The sequence below is a fragment of the Macaca mulatta genome, chromosome 15 (genome assembly GCF_049350105.2).
Source record: "Macaca mulatta isolate MMU2019108-1 chromosome 15, T2T-MMU8v2.0, whole genome shotgun sequence".
Lineage (NCBI taxonomy): Eukaryota > Metazoa > Chordata > Mammalia > Primates > Cercopithecidae > Macaca > Macaca mulatta.
The window spans coordinates 4,175,407-4,194,065 of record NC_133420.1 but is presented as its reverse complement, the minus strand read 5'-3'; the positions used below and the strand labels follow the sequence as shown (position 1 = coordinate 4,194,065).

General features: G+C 48.4%; 1 long non-coding RNA gene across 1 annotated transcript in view; it reads left to right on the top strand.

Annotated features, from left to right (window-relative positions):
- Positions 1-1,497: 1,497 nt before the first annotated feature.
- Positions 1,498-18,659, top strand: part of LOC114676045 (uncharacterized) — a 42,827-nt gene continuing 25,665 nt past the window's right edge. The window contains exons 1-2 of the long non-coding RNA XR_013405194.1: positions 1,498-1,667; positions 2,145-2,244. This is a non-coding gene — a long non-coding RNA (uncharacterized LOC114676045). The remainder of the gene's footprint in view (positions 1,668-2,144; positions 2,245-18,659) is intronic.

The window sequence follows — 18,659 nt, the reverse complement described above, 5'->3', positions numbered from 1 at the left end:
GTTGGCCCGGACAGACGTGAGCGTGTACAGAGCTTGTGTGCACACCTGGGGGTGTGTGCTGGTGTTGGTATGGGCAGACATGAGCGTGTACAGGGCGTGTGTGCACACCTAGGGGTGTGTCCTTATTTTGTTTTGTAAGTGGCAAATACTTACAAATACTGCGCTCGTGCTGAGTCCGTCAGTGGCCCTGGGGTTGGGGTCTCCATCTCCCCAGACAGCACTCGAGTGGCTTGAGGTTTCAGATTCTTCCTCTCCAGGTACTTGGGCCTCCTCAGGACCAAACATCAGAACCAGCCAATTGCAAACTACAAGAACGTTCAAATGCATCTTCAGTAGGAAAAACAAAAGTAATTGGAACAATTTTGCAACATGACCCCGTGGTTAAGCCGTTAGATACTCCAGCCAACAGATTGAGTCACTTTAAAATTCAAACCAATTAAAATGGTTGTGAGAGTTGCAGAGCTTTACCGCTAAACCTTGAAGTAATTGAAGCATTCTACTCCACTTGCTTACAAACTAGGGTTGGGGATAACTTTCAGTCCAAAGTAGCAACCTTCTAAATCCAGCTTAGATGCGAGACTCCCATTGACACAGGAAAAGACAGTGGCCCTTGTTTATTCTCCTGTGTTCAGATATTTTGTCTTTTTTTTTTTTGGATACTGAGCATCACTTCTGCTTTTCCAATTCAAACTAAAGGGAGTTTAGTTCTGTTTTGGAGAAGCTGTGGTTAGTGGTTTCTTTTCATGGTTTGCTTAATCTCTTAAGTCTGGTGCTTACATTTACCCAAATAGACTTCTCTTTAGTATGACAGTGCCATAGCCCAGGGCTTCTCCCTCCATATCTGCTCCCCAGGAGGCCCCCTAGAAATGGGCGCTGGAGATCCAGCCCCTCTCCGTGTGCTGTTTTCTTTGAGTCCAAGGTAGGTTTGGCTCAGAGAAGAAAAGAAGCCTCCGGGTTAGGTGCCTCTGACTGCTTGCTTGTGAAATGTTTAATGACAAGGCGTCTTCCAAACTAATTTTACACATTGATAGTTGTAGCTTGAAGTATCACTGCAGTCATAAGAACAAGAAACACTCCCATAAAGTAGATAAGCAGAAAAAAGCCATAAAAGTTTAATGAAGCGCAAATAAAGTGGTGTTGTAAGAATGTACAGTGGGAAATGCTCTCAGTCCAGCCAGATCCAGCCGTGGCGTCAGTCCAGCTGTGGCGTCCTCAGTCCAGCTGTGGCGTCCTCCTGTAAATATATTCAGACACGTGTGGCCCTGATCGCAATCACTACTCTGAATTGTGATCCAGAATGTTCTTGGGGGCCGATGCCGGGACTGTGCCAGCAGCTGAGTCTGATTGGGCGTCACAGTGGAGATGTGCTTAGCGCGGCCAGCTGGGCTGAGTGGTGGCCACCCGTGCACTCGCCACGTGCAGCCGTTATTCTGGTGATGGGGTTGTATGCAGCGCGGCTTGTCCACCTGGGCTACTTAAAGTACCGGGAACCCAACTGCGGGTGGGTGTCTCCCAATATGGGAGCTGTCTTTTTTATCCAGGGCCCTCTGGCGCTGCAGACCCCTGCCGCCAGTCTGAGCTCACGTGGAGGTACCGGAGGGCTCTGCTGGGGCATGGAGGTCCCTGAGCAGGTGGTCACTTATTGCTTGTGGAGTGGTCCATGGCCTGTGAGTTTATTCTCAGGGTTTGTGTGGGCGAGGTTAACTAGTTCACAGCTGGGCACTTACCCCTTACACAGGTGACACTAGTTAAAGTGGAATCTATATTAGCTCACACGGGAGTGTGTGAGGAGCTGGGAGGGTGGGGAGGCTTGGCCTTAGCACTACAGCCCGAGCTCCTGACATTTCTTCGTCCTCCTGTTGAGGGGCCGTCAGAGCCACTGTGGGTCCTGAAGACAGGGGGTGTCCTATGGACCAGGGGATGCGGAAGCCTCTAGAGGCTGCGGGAGGCAAGGAGACGGTCGCTTACCCCAGAGCCGGCCCTGCCAACACCTCGACGTTAGATGGTGGGACCTGTTTTGGACTCCAGCTTCCAGAAATGTGAGAAAATAAGTCAGTGTTTAGGGCGCTAAATTTTGGGTGATTTAGTGGAGAAATAGAAAACAAGCCCACAAAAGTGCACGGGTTGAAATGTGTTCTGTCCAGGTGTTCACAGTGGCGTGAGCAGATGGCATCAGGGTTCTGGGAACTGCACAGTTTTACTGAAGGAAGGGGGCTCGCCACGCCTTTCCTCATGTAACTGAAGGTATGTATGCCTGCCACACTGCCCAGGAGACAGGGACTAGAATTCTGACTTTATTTCTTATGGGAACCAAGCCACAGTCAGAACATGGTGAGGGCTGAAACGAGCTTCCTACAGCGTGAACTGGGAAGAGGAATCGCAAGTAGTTTGTGTTTTTCTACACAGACCTGTCCTTTCAGGTTTTGTTAAGTTTTGGAAAAAGGGAGAAGCCAGGCACACCTCGGCGAGGGACAGTGTTTCTGGAGGTGGCACGGCTTCAGCCTGAACGTGGCCGTGTGGTTGGGAGGCTCAGAAACTGCCCTCCAAGGGCACTCATCTATTCCTTATTGCACTAATACCTCGTTTACAGAAATCCACAGAAATTACAGTGCGGGAGGCTTCTGGTCTGGATGGGTTTATGTGGACCGAGGTCACGGGGTGTTGTCCCAAGTGCTAATCCTGATCTGGCAGAGGCTCTGTTCCCAAATAATTATTCCACAGTTTCAGAGCCTATATCTGAGTGATAGTCTTAACTTTGCTGCATAAAAGTAAACAAAGTATGCCTTGAGGGTCTAAAAATCCATGTGGTAATCATGGCTGTAAACTCATACATGGGGCTTTGGGATGGAGTGAAAACCAACGTCACCTGCCGTGGACGCTGCGTGGTATTTTTAGTGTGGTGGCCTGCTCGTGCCTTGAGCTCCATCTGCAGTGTGAGCAACAGCTGTGCATTTGAGAAATGTGGGCAGGTCAGCTTGCTCCTCCAGGGGCCTGCGGGCATCCGGGTGAGGGGCCTGGGATGAGGCCGCATCAGTGGGAAGGAGCTTGATTGTGTCAGCGGATATGTCTGCCTCTACAGGCCCGCAAGCCAGCCAGAACCCAGTTTTCCTTTGGTCATCTAATGCCAGAAAAAACCTGTTTCTTCGAGATTCCTGTAATTTATGTTAATGAACCATTTGGCCATACATAAAATGTTATAAATGCATGAGGCTTTACAACTTAGCAGATGTGTAACTCACATGTCGTATCAAACTGTTGAAGATATTTGTTTCACTTGAAGGTTTTTAGCATTTAATGTGCAAACGAAATGCCAGTAGCATTTTGAAGGAGTATTTTGGAATATTTGAACACAGCGGGACAGTGCTGGGTCTCTGGGATGCTGGTGAGGTGTACGTGACCTCAAGCTCTTGGAGCTTGCAAGCAGGATTCCTAAATTGTCACAACTGCAGTGCTGGAAGTCAAAGTGGATTTCTGTAAAGGAGGTATTAGTGCAATAAGGAACAGATGAGTGCCCTTGGAGGGCAGTTTGAGCCTCCCAGACACCCCAGGAGGAAGCGGGGGAGGGGGGCAGTTAACCACCAGAACCTGGAAGGTGGAGCCGGGTTTGCTGGTGGCCCTGCGTGGCTGGTCATTACGTGCAATAAGAAACAGGTGAGTGCCCTTGAGAGCGGTTTTTCGGCCCCCTTCAGAACCGCAAGTGGAAGACGCCCCAAGGTGGGGGGTGGGGGTTCGGTTATCCACAGGAGCCTGGATGGTGGAGCTGGATTTGCTGGTGGTTCTGCGTGGCAGGTCATTTCGTGCAATAAGGAACAGGTGACTGCCCTTGAGGGCGGTTTCTCGGCCTGCTTCGGAACTGCAAGTGGAAGACGTCCCAAAGTGAGGGGGTGCTGGTGGTCGGTTATCCAGTGGGGCCGGATTTGCTGGTGGCTGCTGCGTGGCTAGTCACTGCGTGGAGCGATGGGAGGTGAGTGGAGTGGAAATAGAGGATGCACCCTCCACAGCTACTGCTGGGAGTTGGCTCTGGTAGCAGAGGGGGCATAGAGGGATTCCCATCAGGGGCAACACGACTGGGGTCCCACGTGTGCTGGACGCCGAGGTGTGGCTATATGTGATCTCAGTCTCCACAGCCGTCCTAGTGAGTGGGTTCAGTTACCTTCCCATCTCATATTTGAGAAATCTCGGGGGCTCACATCACAGCTAGGTGGGTTGGAACTAATGTCTCAGGCAGGATGTTGGCCCCAGAGCCCAGATCTTATCCCACCCCCGCTCTTTACACTCCACCAAGCTTGTAGAGAGGGGTGTGTGGTAGTGGGTTGTGGCTGAGAAACCAACAGAGTAGAAGGAGGGGAGGAAATAAACCAGGCAGGAGACACAGGCAGTACTTGGGAGGTCTGCACGGGGTCTGGGTGTGGGGGACACCTCTGGGCCTGGGAACCCCGTTCTGTGCTCTCGGCTTGCCCAACCTTGGCCCTCAGCCGTATGTTATGCGCTTTAGGTGAAATCTCAGTCCCTCGAGTGGTGCGGGCATCTTTTCTCCCTGGCTTTGTCTCTCCTTAAATCACGGAGTCTCAGTGGGGATGGCGGGGTGGTTGGTGGTCCATGGAATTTGCCCTCTACCTCCCCATCCTTGTCCTGCCCATCCTTGTCCTGTCTGGCCTGTTACCTGAATCTGTGTCTCTTCAGAGCCTGCAAATGAGTGGAGGCCACGGCAGCCTCTCGCTGACCGACCTCTCAAACTTTTTTCATCAGAATCGTGTTAAATGCTGATTCCTAGGCACCCCATTAGGCTCTCTACGCCTGCCTGGCATGGGTACTTTGGGGAAAGTACAGAGGGTTGCTGGGCTATTCCAGGAGGGAATTTGCATTGTTGAATGTCCACTGTGGTCCTTCCAGCACTCTACCTTCCATGCACACGTGGCATTAAACCTAACTTGGAAGACCTGGGTGCTGTGCTGGTGAGGAAGCCCCGGCTGGACGAGGGGCTGCTGGGGCTCAGACTTGATTCCTGGACTGGGGGCTGCGGGCGTATTCTCTTCAGTGGGTCTGCTGATGGGATGCCCTGAGAAGTCCTGCTGTGCACTCAGGGGAAGGTGCAGAGACAGGCTCAGAAAAGACAGACCATGGATTTAAAAATTCCTACTGGAAAATCTTTTATGAGCAAAGAAATTTGCATCTAACTGAAAGCAATCATTGCTTGAATAATTGGTTTGTTTACAAAATTGGTCCTATGAACAGATTAAAGTTTTCATTCATGCCTTGTCTATAACGTAAATAGGAGCTATTACCGCAACCTAAATTAGCTTTAAATTTCGTATCAGATTGCAGTCCAGATTACAAATGGTTGCTTGATAATCTAATTGATAAAACGGAGGAATTTAGTACTTGGAACCCAGAGTGAAGAGAACAGAATTACTTTGGTTTCTCAAAAGCGTGTGACTGAGGGGTGACCTGGGGTGAAAAGTGGCTGGAGTCATTACACTTGAGATGATCTGCCCCAGCCTTTCTCAGCTGTCTTCTGGATAAAACAAAAGGGCGATAAATGGAAAAATTCAGCACTGAGTTCATCTATGCCCTGAGCTTCTCTTATGGTCATTAATGTGACTGGGCTGTATCTGTGAAGGCTCCATTACAGGCACAAAAGAATTAGGCTAGAGTAAGGCGGCCGGCGACCTCTGGCGTTTGGGCCGCGTGTCATTTCCTGAAGCCCTTTTGGGTGAAATGACAATCACAATGTCTGTTCGGAGAAGTGTAATCTCACATATGAGATGCAGATTTTAAATGATGCATATTTTAAACACCAAAGTCAGGAAGCTTGGTGGGAGTGGCTGTCTTCCAAGTGGTTTTCTGTGCTGCCATGGATGAGGCGTGGATGTGTCATCTGTTGGTGAGATCCACTGGTGAAGGGGCTAAGCAAACCCTGGAGCTGGGGCGGTGTGAAGCTACATCTCTTCTGGCATCCCAAGTAAATACATTTTGTAAAACTCGTTAATTTGACCCTGACCCTAACCCTGAGTGTTGAAGTCTGGTGCAGTGTTTTGAGCCCTCTTCTGCATTGAGGGTGAGTGACTGTAAATCACCAATTCCTCAGTGATGAAAATTCAAATTTCGCTTCCCTGAGGAAGCCAGACCTCAGTCACACGTATCTCCATTGTAAGCACTGCGACCTCTATGCAGGTGGCTGCAAGTTTCCAGGCCCTCCTTGGAGACACAGCTGTGCGGTGCTTCATGATTTGATAACATCAGCCACCTTCTAATGACGGTACAAATGTTTCTCCTACAAGGAAATGGATCTGGTTTCTTCCCTGATCGTTGGAAGAAGCAGCCCACCTAGGGACTGCACCGTCCTCTGCACTTTCACAGCGAAGCCTGTATCTGTCTCCGAGGAGTGTCATGTGTGTTGTGGGAATCGCAGGAATTGCCTCTTTAATTCTTCCTGCTTTTGAGGGCTCGGACAGCTCTGCCTGTTTCACCCGGGATGAACAGCGGGTGGTCTCTGGCTGCTGTGGGACTAGGGCTTGGGGTGCATCATCACATCCGGTGACCTGTCCAGGTGGGCATCATTGTCTTGCCTGTTGGCTGAGGCAGCTGTGATGTCATGGGGGTCATGCTTGTGTCAGGGCCAACCCAGTTCTTCCCATGCACACCTCTACTGCTGGAGTGCCTTTCCTTATGATGACGTCTTGAATTAGGGTGGAGAATGCAGAGAGGCTCTGGGCCTCTCCTTCCCATTCTTACTCCCTGTAGCTGTGGTGCCCGACAAGGGTGCCCATAGCCAGAGGCTCCTTTAAATTAGAATAAAGATTTGATTACATAGCCAAACACATTTGAAAAGAACTTCACAGATTAAATACCGGATTCAGCCCTTCAGGCCCAGTGGCCATGTTTCGGGGCTCAGCAGCTGTAGGTGGCTGTTGTCTTTCTGTGTTAGCTGAGCAGATTGGGATGTTTCCAGTTCGGCTGGCAGTTCTCTTGAATGGCTCTGCCTGTGGTGATGGCACCTTGGATGGAGAGCCTCATGGGGATCCTTTAGGCCTCTGGCTACAGCCAGGCTGCACGGTTCCTGTGCCCCGCGTCCTCTGCAGGCCCAGAACTATCCCGCCACAGAGTCAGCATTGCTAGACTTGGGTACTGTGTGCAGACAGCAGAGGGGCACGTCTGGGTCTTGCAGGGGCTGGCGTGACTGGCCTCCTTGGCCAGGATCCCGTCTCCAAGTTTTCAGAGGAAATGCATGCACCATCCACACTGTACACCAGAGGAAAACTGCAGGCTTCTCTGTGGATGGTGAATTGAGATCATGCAGAGTGACTAGGCTTGGGCTCCTGACCAGCGTGAAACCTGATACCTTTAGGTGGAACCTGACATGCCTCCGTGTGTACATGGCAAAGAGAATGCAGCGTTGTCAGCTTGAATCCTGATGTGCTCCTGTTTTGAGGTGGAAGGTTCTGGGAGTATTGGCCATTGGTGATTGTCCTGCCATGGAGGACTTTGAATGCACGCACTGGTTTAGGATAACCCTGGTTTCCGGGTCCTGTATGTGGGCATCGCTGAATATCCCGGGCTGGAGGAAGGCAGGGCAGATGGGAGGGTGACAAGAGGTCAGGTGTTTCCAGCTGTGGGAAGTGATGCCATCAGATGGCCGAGATCAGGTGGCCAGGGACCAAAGCAGGGGTGCATGGAAATGCCATGTATCCCGGGGCATGTGGAGGACCTGTTGAACTCTATTCCTGGGCAACAGTTCTTCCATTCTCAGGAATCTGTGCCATTATAATTGAGTAGCAAATTCTATAATTGTTCTAATTACTTACTGTTAAGTCCCCATCCCAATTACCATGAATTAACAACAGTGATAACAGTTTGCCTGGTCAAGCCTTGCCAAGAAAAACCAGTGGAACTAGTTTCAGTTGCCTCGAGTTCCCTCCAAATCGGATTCCTTAGCAACTTATGTCCCCACAGCTGCTGCAGTTCCTCCTGGGCCTGGCAGGCACATTCCAGACATTCACATCTCAGCTCAGATGCAGGCGTTCATAGTATAGAAAATCGCAGTTCGCTGTGATCAGCTTGAGCTGACGTTCTCTAGATGGGAGGCGAAGGCCGAGGACCTGTGAGGGACTATCCGAGTGTCCTCTCATTGACTTGGAGCAGGTGCACATCTGTTCTTCAAGAGTTCTAATGGGATGAAATTAGAAATAGGAATTTTTAAAATTCACATGTAACGAACTCTGTTCAGTGATTTCCTCTGAAATGAGAGACTATTTGCAGACGAGGCATTGAGCCTGCAGCTCTCCTTAGAACTGTCCTGACCTCGATGCCGTCCTTTGGCCTCTTCCTGGGTGTTGGGTGCTCTGCTTGAAGTAAAACCAGCTGGTCTGTGCATCACTACTGCAGCCAGTTCAACGTACACACCCACTGGGAGGGGGGCTGGATCACTTAACATTTTAAATGCATTTAACATTAAACCAGCAAGTCAGCCAGTGCTTTCTGTAACCAAGCTGCCTGGCTCATGGGAACCTCACACTTAACTTTTCGGAAGACAGTACTTCTGTGGAGTGTCAATATTTGTCTCATTTGTTGAGACTCTGCTCAAAGTGATGAACGTGTGTAAATTAGGACCTTTTTGTGTAAATTGGGCCACAGAGCTCTCTAGGCACAGTCAGAGGAGTAAACGGCTGTGAAAGATGCCGCCTGATGTGAGCCGTGACCAGGCAGTTTGGAACCTGGGATCCCATCTCCAGCCTTTCAAAGGACGTAGAGGAATCGGCCTGATGTGAGCCCTGGCCGGGCACTTTGGAACCTGGGATCCCATCTCCAGTCTTTCAAAGGACATAGAGGAATATAAAATGCAGATGGGAGAGTTCATATTTTGGGCATCTCTGTTCTTTTGAAATCAAAGTGCAAAGAAAAAGTTTTGCCTTGAGGTCTTACCCCATACTTGTTTTTCTCCTGAAGTGTTAACATTTTGTTAACTGCTTTTTTCTCCCCCGATCCTTGGGGAACTTCTATCTTCGTATCTTCTTAAAAGATATGGTTAAATTCAACACTGAAATTTAAAAATCTGCTTTCATATTATTTTTCTTTAAACTGATGTATCTGACATTGGTGAAGAACTATCTGGGCGTATTGGTGTATTTTTATTTTTTGGAGACAGTCTTGTGTTGCCCAGGCTGGAATGCAGTGGCATGATCTTGGCTCACTGCAGCCTCACCTCCTGGTTCACGCCATTCTCCTGCCTCAGCCTCCTGAGTAGCTGGGATTATAAGTGCCTGCCACCATGGCTGGTTCATTTTCGTATTAGTAGAGATGGGGTTTCAACATGTTGGCCAGGCTGGTCTTGAACTCCTGACCTCAGGTGATTCGTTCACCTTGCCCTCTCCAAGTGCTGGGATTACAGGCATGAACCACCACACTCGGCCTGGGATATTCTTGATTGTAACTGTAATAGATCCCTTTAATAAAAACAAAATAGAACAACAACAACAAAAAAACTGAAAAGTCCCAAAATTAAAGAGCTCACTTGGACAGGGATTTGGACACCAGTTGAATGGCCCAGCACACCATAGTTATATGGGCCACTTGGCCTGTTAGATCATTAGGGTATTTGAAGTCATGGGGATATTTGCATTTCTGCTTCTGGATATCGTGTCAGTATGAATTCGGCTAGTGTTTGAGGGCCAGGCTCAGATCCGGGAAAGCAAGAGCCCCTGCCCTCACGGCACTTCTCTTCCGTGTGTGTGTGTTAGGAAAATAGAAAGCATAAGATTTTTTTCAATGAGCTGGGAAGATGGAAAGACAAGCTTAAGATGTTTACTTGTTCAGAAGAAGGGAATTGCAAGGAATACTCAGCTTTGCTGCTGCTGAAGGAGGCCGTTTCAGAGGTGGGGATTCTCTGAGAAAAGTGGTAAGAGGCAAATAGGATGACCCATCTGGTTTGCCAGAGATGGGGAAAGTTAGTATCCCCAAAACAGCCTCAGCATTCTGGCAAAGCTTTGGAAAACCAGCTAGGGTGTGGGACCTTGTTGGCCGCTGGGTAGAAGGAAAACATTGCTGGTCCTGAGGACTGTACTGTTCTTCCACTGCTATAAAGAACTACCTGAGGCTGGGTCATAAGGAAAAAAAGGTTTAATCGGCATACAGTTCTGTGGGCTGTACAGGCTTCTACATCTGGGGAAACTTAGAGTGGAAGGTGAAGGGGAGGCCAGCGTGTCTTCACATGGCTGAAAGGGGAGAGAGTGAAGGGGAAGGTGCCACGCACCTCCAAACAACCAGATCTCAGAACTCATGAGGACAGCACTTGGGGGATTGTGCTAAACCATTAGAAACCACCACCATGAGTCGGTCACCTCCCACCAGGGCTCACTTCCAACAAAGGGTTAGAGTTCATGAGATTTGGGTGAAGGGACACAGCCACACCATGTCAGGCTTCCCACTCTTCTCCTGCACGTGCTTTGCAAATGGTTCTGTCATTGGTTTTTGTTTTTGTTGATACATAATATATGTACATATTTTCAGAGTGCATGTGATATCTTGATTCATCCCTATATTGATGAAATCTGGGTACTTGGGATGTCTTTCACTTTAAGTATTTTCTTTTCCTTATGCTGGCAATGTTCAAGTTATTCTCTCCTAGCTGTTTTGAAACACACAGTAGATGACCCACTGCCATCCCCCTGCTGATTTATCAATAGTAGGTCTTGTGCTCCCATTAGGCTGTGTGTTTGTGCCCGTTACGAGCCTCTGCCCATCCTGCTTATGAGTGGGCTCTGCTGGGCCCTGTTGACCATCTACTCTTGGTCTCCATGAGATCTGTTCTCAGCTCCTGCTTATGAGTGAGAACATGCTCCGTTTCTTTGCTTGGCTCGTTTGCTTAATGTAATGTCCTCCAGCTCCATCCATCCTGTCTCTGATGACAGGGATCTCAGCTGTGTGGTGGAGTATTGCTCCTTTGTATGTTCAGGCCACGTTCCCTTCATCCCCTGTTGACGGGCACTCAGGTGATTCCGGACGTTGGCTGCTGTGGATGGTGCTGCATTGAAGCTGAGAGCAGTCACTGGCTTTATACTCGGGGGACGTGAGCCACTTTGATGTTCTCAAGCAGCCATTCCCCAAAGCCCTCCGTAGAATGCCGCATTCCTTTGTGCCCATGGCTTCCACTAGGATGAACAGCTGGGAAGGGGCTTTGAGTGAACGCTTGAGTTTCTGTCTTTAATTGGTACCCAGCTGCACTGGCCAAGTGGGGGTCCCAGTGACCCTGGACACTACCTCATATAAGGTCCAAAGATGCAGTTAGGTTCTTTTTTTAACTTAAAAAAAAAAAAACAAAAACGCTTTTGACCTGGTTAAGCTATAGCATTATCAGTTAGTGTTTTTCATATTGGACAGGTGTATATTTTATTTTCTAAGAAGGAAAGAAATCCTGTTAAATACTCTAACCACAGATTAAATCATGTCAAGGAAAGAGGTACTATTTTGGGGGAAAATTACCCCTTCATGTCAAAGATCAAGGAGATGACTTACATTGTTTAATTGAGTGAATTATGAAATCTTAAGCGGTTTTGAGAAGATGAGCTGTGGATGCTGCAAGACATGAGACTGATGCTGATTTAATGTTGGTCAGCCCTGACAGAATGTGGCTAATATTTAAAGCTTGCTCCAGTATTGCTTGATAGATTGTAAGTTAATGTAAAGATCTGTTTGATGTTTTTATTTTACAAAATATTATTGAGAAACAGTTTGACAGCCAAGGAACCGCCTTCAACCAATTTCTTCCTCATTTCTATCACCAGAAAAATTTGTCCTGTTAATTCCAGAACTTACTTTTGGAAAGTTCCTGTAAGGAGAGCAGAGGTATTGGTGGTTGAATGGTGACTTGAATTTAGGTGAAGATCGTTAAATATTTCATAGTCATGTTTGTCTTGGTGGTTTTAGCAATTTTATATTAAATTTAGAACTGCGAGTCAAACCAAATCTGTTCTTTTGCTTTTGTGATACTCCTTTGTATGACTATACTGGTAAAGAATGATAAAATGTGTATCGGGTATTTTTTCTGTGTAGATATTAGGATTTTGAGGGGAAAAAATTAATCATTCTTCTAATAGACATTGTGCTGTGTGTTGGGTTCTTTGTATATTAGTTGAATCGCTATAATGAGGACCACTTGAAAGTCTGTTTCTATACAAGATCTTTTATATGCTGAGTTGTGTTATGCAAAATCCTTCATCCTCTAAGAAGGCTAAGCAAAGGGTTGGAGGAGAGGTTTAATCACCCATTAGGTCTATTCCATATGCCCAGAATTGATTGCAAGTACGAATTATGTTTTTGAAGTGGGGTGTGTGTGTGTGTGTGTGTGTGTGTGTGGTGGACTCATTTTTAGGTCATGGGAGGGAGGTAAAGCAAAGATCAGATTTGCTGATAAACATTTGTGCATATGCTAGTGGAGAAGTCATATGACTTGACTGCACTTGCGTACTCTGATTTTGGTTTCATTAGTGTCCATAGCTACAAACCTCACCTGCCTCTGGGACCCACCCTGAGGGGCTGTGGTGAGGGTTATGACAGAGTCGTGTGTCTTAGCGAATGACACAAACGGTCTTGTGGGCCTACTTTGGCTTTGTTTGAACCTGTAGATTGTTAAACTAAGTTTCACATTTTGAGGATTATAAATTGTGATTCTTGTCTAAGAGGTTTGTGTTGTCTCTGAAGACAGGAGCCGTAATACAGATGGTCCCTGGCTCCCAATGGTTACGTTTGTGATTTTTTTTTCAACCTTGTGATGGTGTGAACTAGTCACACTCAGTGCATTGTTCGGCCCGAGATGGGCTGCCTCTGGATGAACCCATTGTAAGTTGAAACAATTATGTCAAATGCACTTTCTATTTAGGATATTTTCAGCTTACACTGGGTTTATTGGAACAGTTTCATCCCATGGTAAGTCAGGGAGCATATGTGCTCATAAAAGTAGAGACGATCTCATAGATACCATGAGATATAATGTCTCTGATGTTATAGAGGTACAATGAAAACAATCAAGTGGGGCTTGGAAGCCTTGAAGGAACTCACAAGGGCGGCTCCTGGAATGCAAACGTGAGTGCCGCTGGCTTCTGGATGTGACATCTGTGCCTTCTGCTTAGCCCAGTGGGTTATTGACTACTCCCGAGGGCAGAGAGGTCCAGCGTTCCTGTGTTTAGGTGTTTGAGCTGCCTTAAGAGGCTAGGTCAATTCTCACTGGTGTCTTCAGGTCTTTAGGCCTTCTGAACAAGCAGGAGGAAGGGCGACTTTGTAGAGCTTTGGAAATCTCAACGGACTTCAGGGCCATCCCCCTTGGCAGGAGAGAGCCCCACTGGAGGCGAGCAGGGTGCCGTGCGTGCCTGTGCTGAGCCCAGACGTGTATGGACATTTTGAGGACCACAGGACACAGATCGGTCTTGGTTCAAACTGGTGTCGATGGCTACGCAGCATTTCTTCCAGGTACATGACTGTGGGGACTTGGGTTTTGGGGTGTGCATCCTGGTTGCCTCGTTGCTTGGAAGAACACTATTCAGACTCCAGCCTGAGTCACCGTGACAGGCCTCCCACTTCACACGCCACATGGAAGCCGTGGCGTCGGTCACTGACGCCCACCAGCTGTCAGATGTGCGTGTGTATCTTCCCTGGTCTCAGGATTGGTCTTGTTTTGAGGTTATAGGAAACGTTGTTTAAGAGGGGTTTTGGATTTTTTATGTTGTTTGCAAGGAGGCAGCAGGGAGTGCTCGAGCAGTGAGATCCCCTTTCCAACCAATGCAATTTCAGATCACAGCAGGTAATTAGGGCAGCAGAGCTGTGGGATCACCTACCCAACCAATGAGAATTCAGATCACAGTAGGTAATTAGGGCAGCCGGGCGGGTGGCAGAACCCTGAACTGTGGCTGTTTCTGGTGTCTTGCTCCGGACAGAGCGTGCTGGGGCCTTCGTGGTCCTCTGTGGGGTGGGTGGAGCACATGAACTGGGTGCTGCTGGGCTGTGGCTGGCTCCCCAGCCTGGGGTTTATGCAGGACTCGTTCTGAAGACAACTTGGAACCCAGAAAGCAGCACGAGGAGAACGGGTTTGTGCGTTTCTGGATCCTTAGTGCTTCTCAGTCTCAGACGCTGTGCAGGCTCTGAGCGGTCTCGCTAGGAAAACTTGCACAGTCGGCCCCCAGGGTGGAGTGGGGCTGCAGCGGGTCTTGCAGGAGCTGGAAGTGGGGGTGAGTTTCTCGCCAGCGGGACTTTTCAAATGGGCCCAGCAGGATGCATCCGTTGAAATGGTACCACCTAACGCAGGGCTGCAGCCAGCAGGGCCTGAAGGGCTACAGCAGGCTCTGTCTCTGCTCTCTCTTGAAAGAGTCTCTGCACGGTTTTCCTTGGTCTTTGTCTATTTGGAGGACGCTTCCCCCTTTCTTGGGCTTACCTAGCCTTCTGAGCTGCCTTGTTGCATAGGACAGAGCCCTGAGAAGGCATTTTTATTGCATAATTATGTTATCCTGGTGGCTGGATAAATGACCTGCAAATGTGGGTGACTCAGTAGCTCTGAGGGTGTTCAGTATCCAAGACAGGTGGGAAGGAAATGTTCAGGCAGGCATCAGAGGATCTGTTCTCTGCTTTACACTGGGGCCCTGGTTTGCTGACAGTCTTCACACTCCATCCAAAATGGGGATAATGAAGTCTCACGGATTCGGCTTCAGCTGAGAGCTGCCTCCAGCACAGTCTTGTGTGAGTAACAGTTTATATGTTTGGTGCAAAGAGCGGGCGTCAGTTGATCTTATTTGTGGTGGTGCTTGTGGTGGCTTTTCCGTAAGGAATTTAGACTTTATTAGCTTTGGCAAGGGAATCCTGAGTGATAAATTGGAAGAATGTTTCAGGAAATTCTGGAACCTGCAGTGAATCTGTATGAAATTGAGATTTGGATTCTCACGATTTCCTAATGCTACCCCGAAACCCGGTAGTTGACATAGTTGTAGAGCTTCAGTTGTGCTGCCCCAGTTCCCCAATTTAAAAGGAACACGTTGCTTTCATCTAGAATGTTCTGAGCTCTGAGTGCTGCCGGCGGAGTGACCAGGTCTCTGCATCAGAGGGGAAGCCAGGGCTGCGTTCATGGCGTCGCGGCAGCTGGGAGCTGACCCCGGACCTCAGACACGTGTGATGTTGACCATTTTCTGTAAACTCCAAGGGTGTAGTGGTCTCCTTGGTGCTTTACAGTCTTCTGAAGCTTTTGATGTGTCTGCACTTTATAGATTTTTCAGAAGTAGACGGCCTTTTCCCACACCCTTGGGCTGAGTTTCGTCAGAGGCTGGTGTGTGGGAAACACCACACCCACATTCTGACAGGGAAGACTCTGGTGCCCAACTGAGGTCAGAGTGAAAATTTGCTTTTTCTTCCCTCCAGTCTGGTCCAGCTGCTCCCTGCTTGGCCAGAAGAAAATCATGCTTATCCAAGTCGTAGGCAAACACCTAAATCAAACATTTGTCTTTTTTCTTTAATATGCCCATTTAGTTTATATGGGACTATAGATAGAGAAACGTCTTTTAAGGAAAAATTAATTTCTTTAATTATAGAGAACTTTTTGGATAAAAACTGCAATCAGGAGGCTATTTTGTAATAAAATCTAGTTAAATACCACAGTGGAAAGCTCCTTATATTTGATCTTAAACTTGGGCCTGGTGTGTGCGGCCGCATGCTCGTACTCATGACGCCACGCTCAGCTGTGAACTACAGGCACGGTTCATACTTTGTGGTAGCTTTTTTGAAAGTCTTATTGCTTGGCCTCTCCGACTCAAATGTTGAGTTACGTTGATTCTGTTCAGAATGTTCATCCCTCCGTCTAGGGTCCAGTCATCCATCTCAGAGGAGGAGACCTGAGGATGAGATAGAGGCCAGAGGGCTGTGGGGCTGAGGGCGGGGGTGGAGTGGGGCTCGGAGGGGCATGGGGCCAAGGGTGGGGCAGGGGCCTGAGGAGTGCAGGGCTGAGGCTGGGGCAGTGGTCAGAGGGGTGTGGGGCTGTGAGCCAAGCTGCATGGTGGCCTCTATGAATTGGGAGACTCCAGGCAGGAACACAACCTACTGACCCCTTGACTTCAGCCCTGGGACTCCTGACTTCCAGGGCTGAGAGGAGGTTTGAGTTTGTGGTAATTTGTTGCAGCAGCAATAGGAAGTTAATGCAGTGTATCTGTTCTTCACCTCCAAACCTTTGAAAAGTAACCCTGTTGTATCGGCCTTTTGTGTGCCATAAATTCTAATGAGATGGTTCGTAGAAAATAATGGACACAAACGACGGCAGAACACAAAGTTGGACAGAAGCAGTGTCTTCTGTGGTTCTGTAGTTTGGGTCTGGGAAGTTAGATTTCGGTCAGAGTGTGTGGTCTTGTTCAGCGTATACCTGAAGTACTTGTTCAGAGCTCCTGGGGGAGTGGTCTTTAACACTGTTAGCATTAAAACTCCAAGCACATCAGGGCCAGAGTTCCTGAGTCAGTGTTAGGCGACCTTTGAATAAGAGTTGGCATGTAGAATCTGCCCACTTTACTAGTATGAAGCAGCAAAATCCTTTTTGTTTGTTTTTTTTTGAGATGGAGTCTCGTTCTGTCACCCAGACTGGAGTATAGTGGTGCTGCCTCAGCTCACTGCAACCTCCGCCGCCTGTGCTCAAGTGATTCTCCTGCTTCAACCTCCAAATTGCATGATTTATTTTCCTGTTTTATATACTTAGTATATGCAAACTCTGCAAACTTTATTAATACAAATGACATGCCAGAACTTATGAGAATCCAGCATTTTCCCATGCAAATTAGTAGTGATGTGGAATTCCTGGGCTGGTTTGGTTTTATAAGACATAGGGGTGGATTCTTTGCCTAATTTCTGTGGAGCTAACAATTGTTAATCACCCAGTACTCTTACCTCTCCCAACTGCTCAGGTGAGGGGGTTACCCCCGCTGTCATGATGAGAGGCAGGAGACTGAGGCTTAGGTGAGCAGGTGACACATTACTGTCCAGCCCCACCCACCCCGTAGTTTCCTGCCATGGCTCAGCTATCTTCCCGCAAGAAAGGATAGACACCCTGATGCTGGGTAGAATTCCTTGTGAACCCCTTTGCATCCTCCAGGGAGTTCTTGCTTTACAGTGGTGGCTCATGGGAAGGCCTCTGGCCCACTGAGAAAGTGACTCATGTTGTGACATTACTGTCTCTCTGTCCGGCTGCTGTCGATTGGGTGATTTGTAAAGAGACATTTATTGCTCACAGCTCTGGAGGCTGGAAAGTCCAAGGTCAAGGCAGTCCAAAGTCAAGGCACCTGCACATCTGGTGTCCCAGGGCCTGTGGCTTACAGACGGCAGCATCTCCGGGTCTTGCATGGCAGCAGGCGTCTCGTCGGGACTCCCATGGTAGAGGAGCAGGAGGGCTCCTCCAGACCTCCCAACAAGGACACCAACCCCAGTCCTGAGAGCAGGACCTCCCAAAGGCCCCACCTCTTAATGTATCCCACCAGAGATGGTTTCAGCACGAGGTTTTGGGGACATTCAGGCCAGAGCCATTGCTCTGCTGTGGTGTTAGGGCTACATGGCGTCATTACTGCAGCAGAGCCACAGCCTTCTCATCTGCATTTGCTGCAGGAGGAAGACGCAGGTGCCTGTGCAAGTTGGGGTTCGGTGCAAGAAGTGGAGACCCTCTGGGGAATCTTAGGAGGAACTTGAGGCTTTGAGAACTGACACCTTAGGACTGTAGTTTTCTTCAGACTGTAAAATCCTTGGTGTGTGATAATACTGAACATTTCCTGAGCCCTGTGATCCTGTAAAACAGTGGTGGTTAAGACATTCCCCCTCCCCACAACTAGGCCCCCACTTTTACTGCAAGAAGCCCCTTCCCATGTGGCCTAGGCTGACTTGCAGATGATCATTTACCGAGGACAAGGCCAGACACAGGCCTTCAAACCCCCCTTCTCTGCCTTATAAGTGATTAGCTAAACTGCCTGTTCCCACTGATCAATCACCTCCCACCTTGAAATGGTTCTTCATGGTGTAGTTGTGCCTAGGGGGGTGGACTTGTCTTTGACTGTTGCCTTCCACAGAGGACGGTTAGGGTGGGCAGGAAAGAATTCTCTGCTACAGGTCTGCATTCCAGGCTATTTCCAGAAGTGGGAGTTCTTGTGCTCTGGAGTCAGGGAATGGATTTCTAGTGTCCCAGCTTCAGGTGGAGTTGAAATTGAGTGAGGCAATCTGGAGCCAGGAACTAGAGCCATTTTTAAAGTGGCAGTTTCTCCATAAGATTACCCAAAAAATGCACTCAGCACGTTTCTTTCTTTCTCATATGCATTTGGCCATCTAAAATGGGAATGGTGGTTTTTTGAAGCATGGATGTAGTTTTAAATTTTGAGTATTGTAAACCTTAATGTAGCTTCTTCAAATGTTTGCCTGATTATCTGGAGATTTACTAAACCTTTGGAGTAGCAATAATGAGTTGATCTATATGACTTTGTATGACGCAATGAAAGTACTCTAATTAAAACCTCTGCAGTTGGGTCAGCAGGCGATTGGCCAAAACAAATTCTGCTTTTTGGGTTTCTTTAACCAAACAAGGGAGTCGAGTGTAGGCTGAAGTGGCAAATTCATTTCAGAGCACGCCAGAGCCCTCAGTGATTGAGCAGCCTTCTCAGGTGAACGTG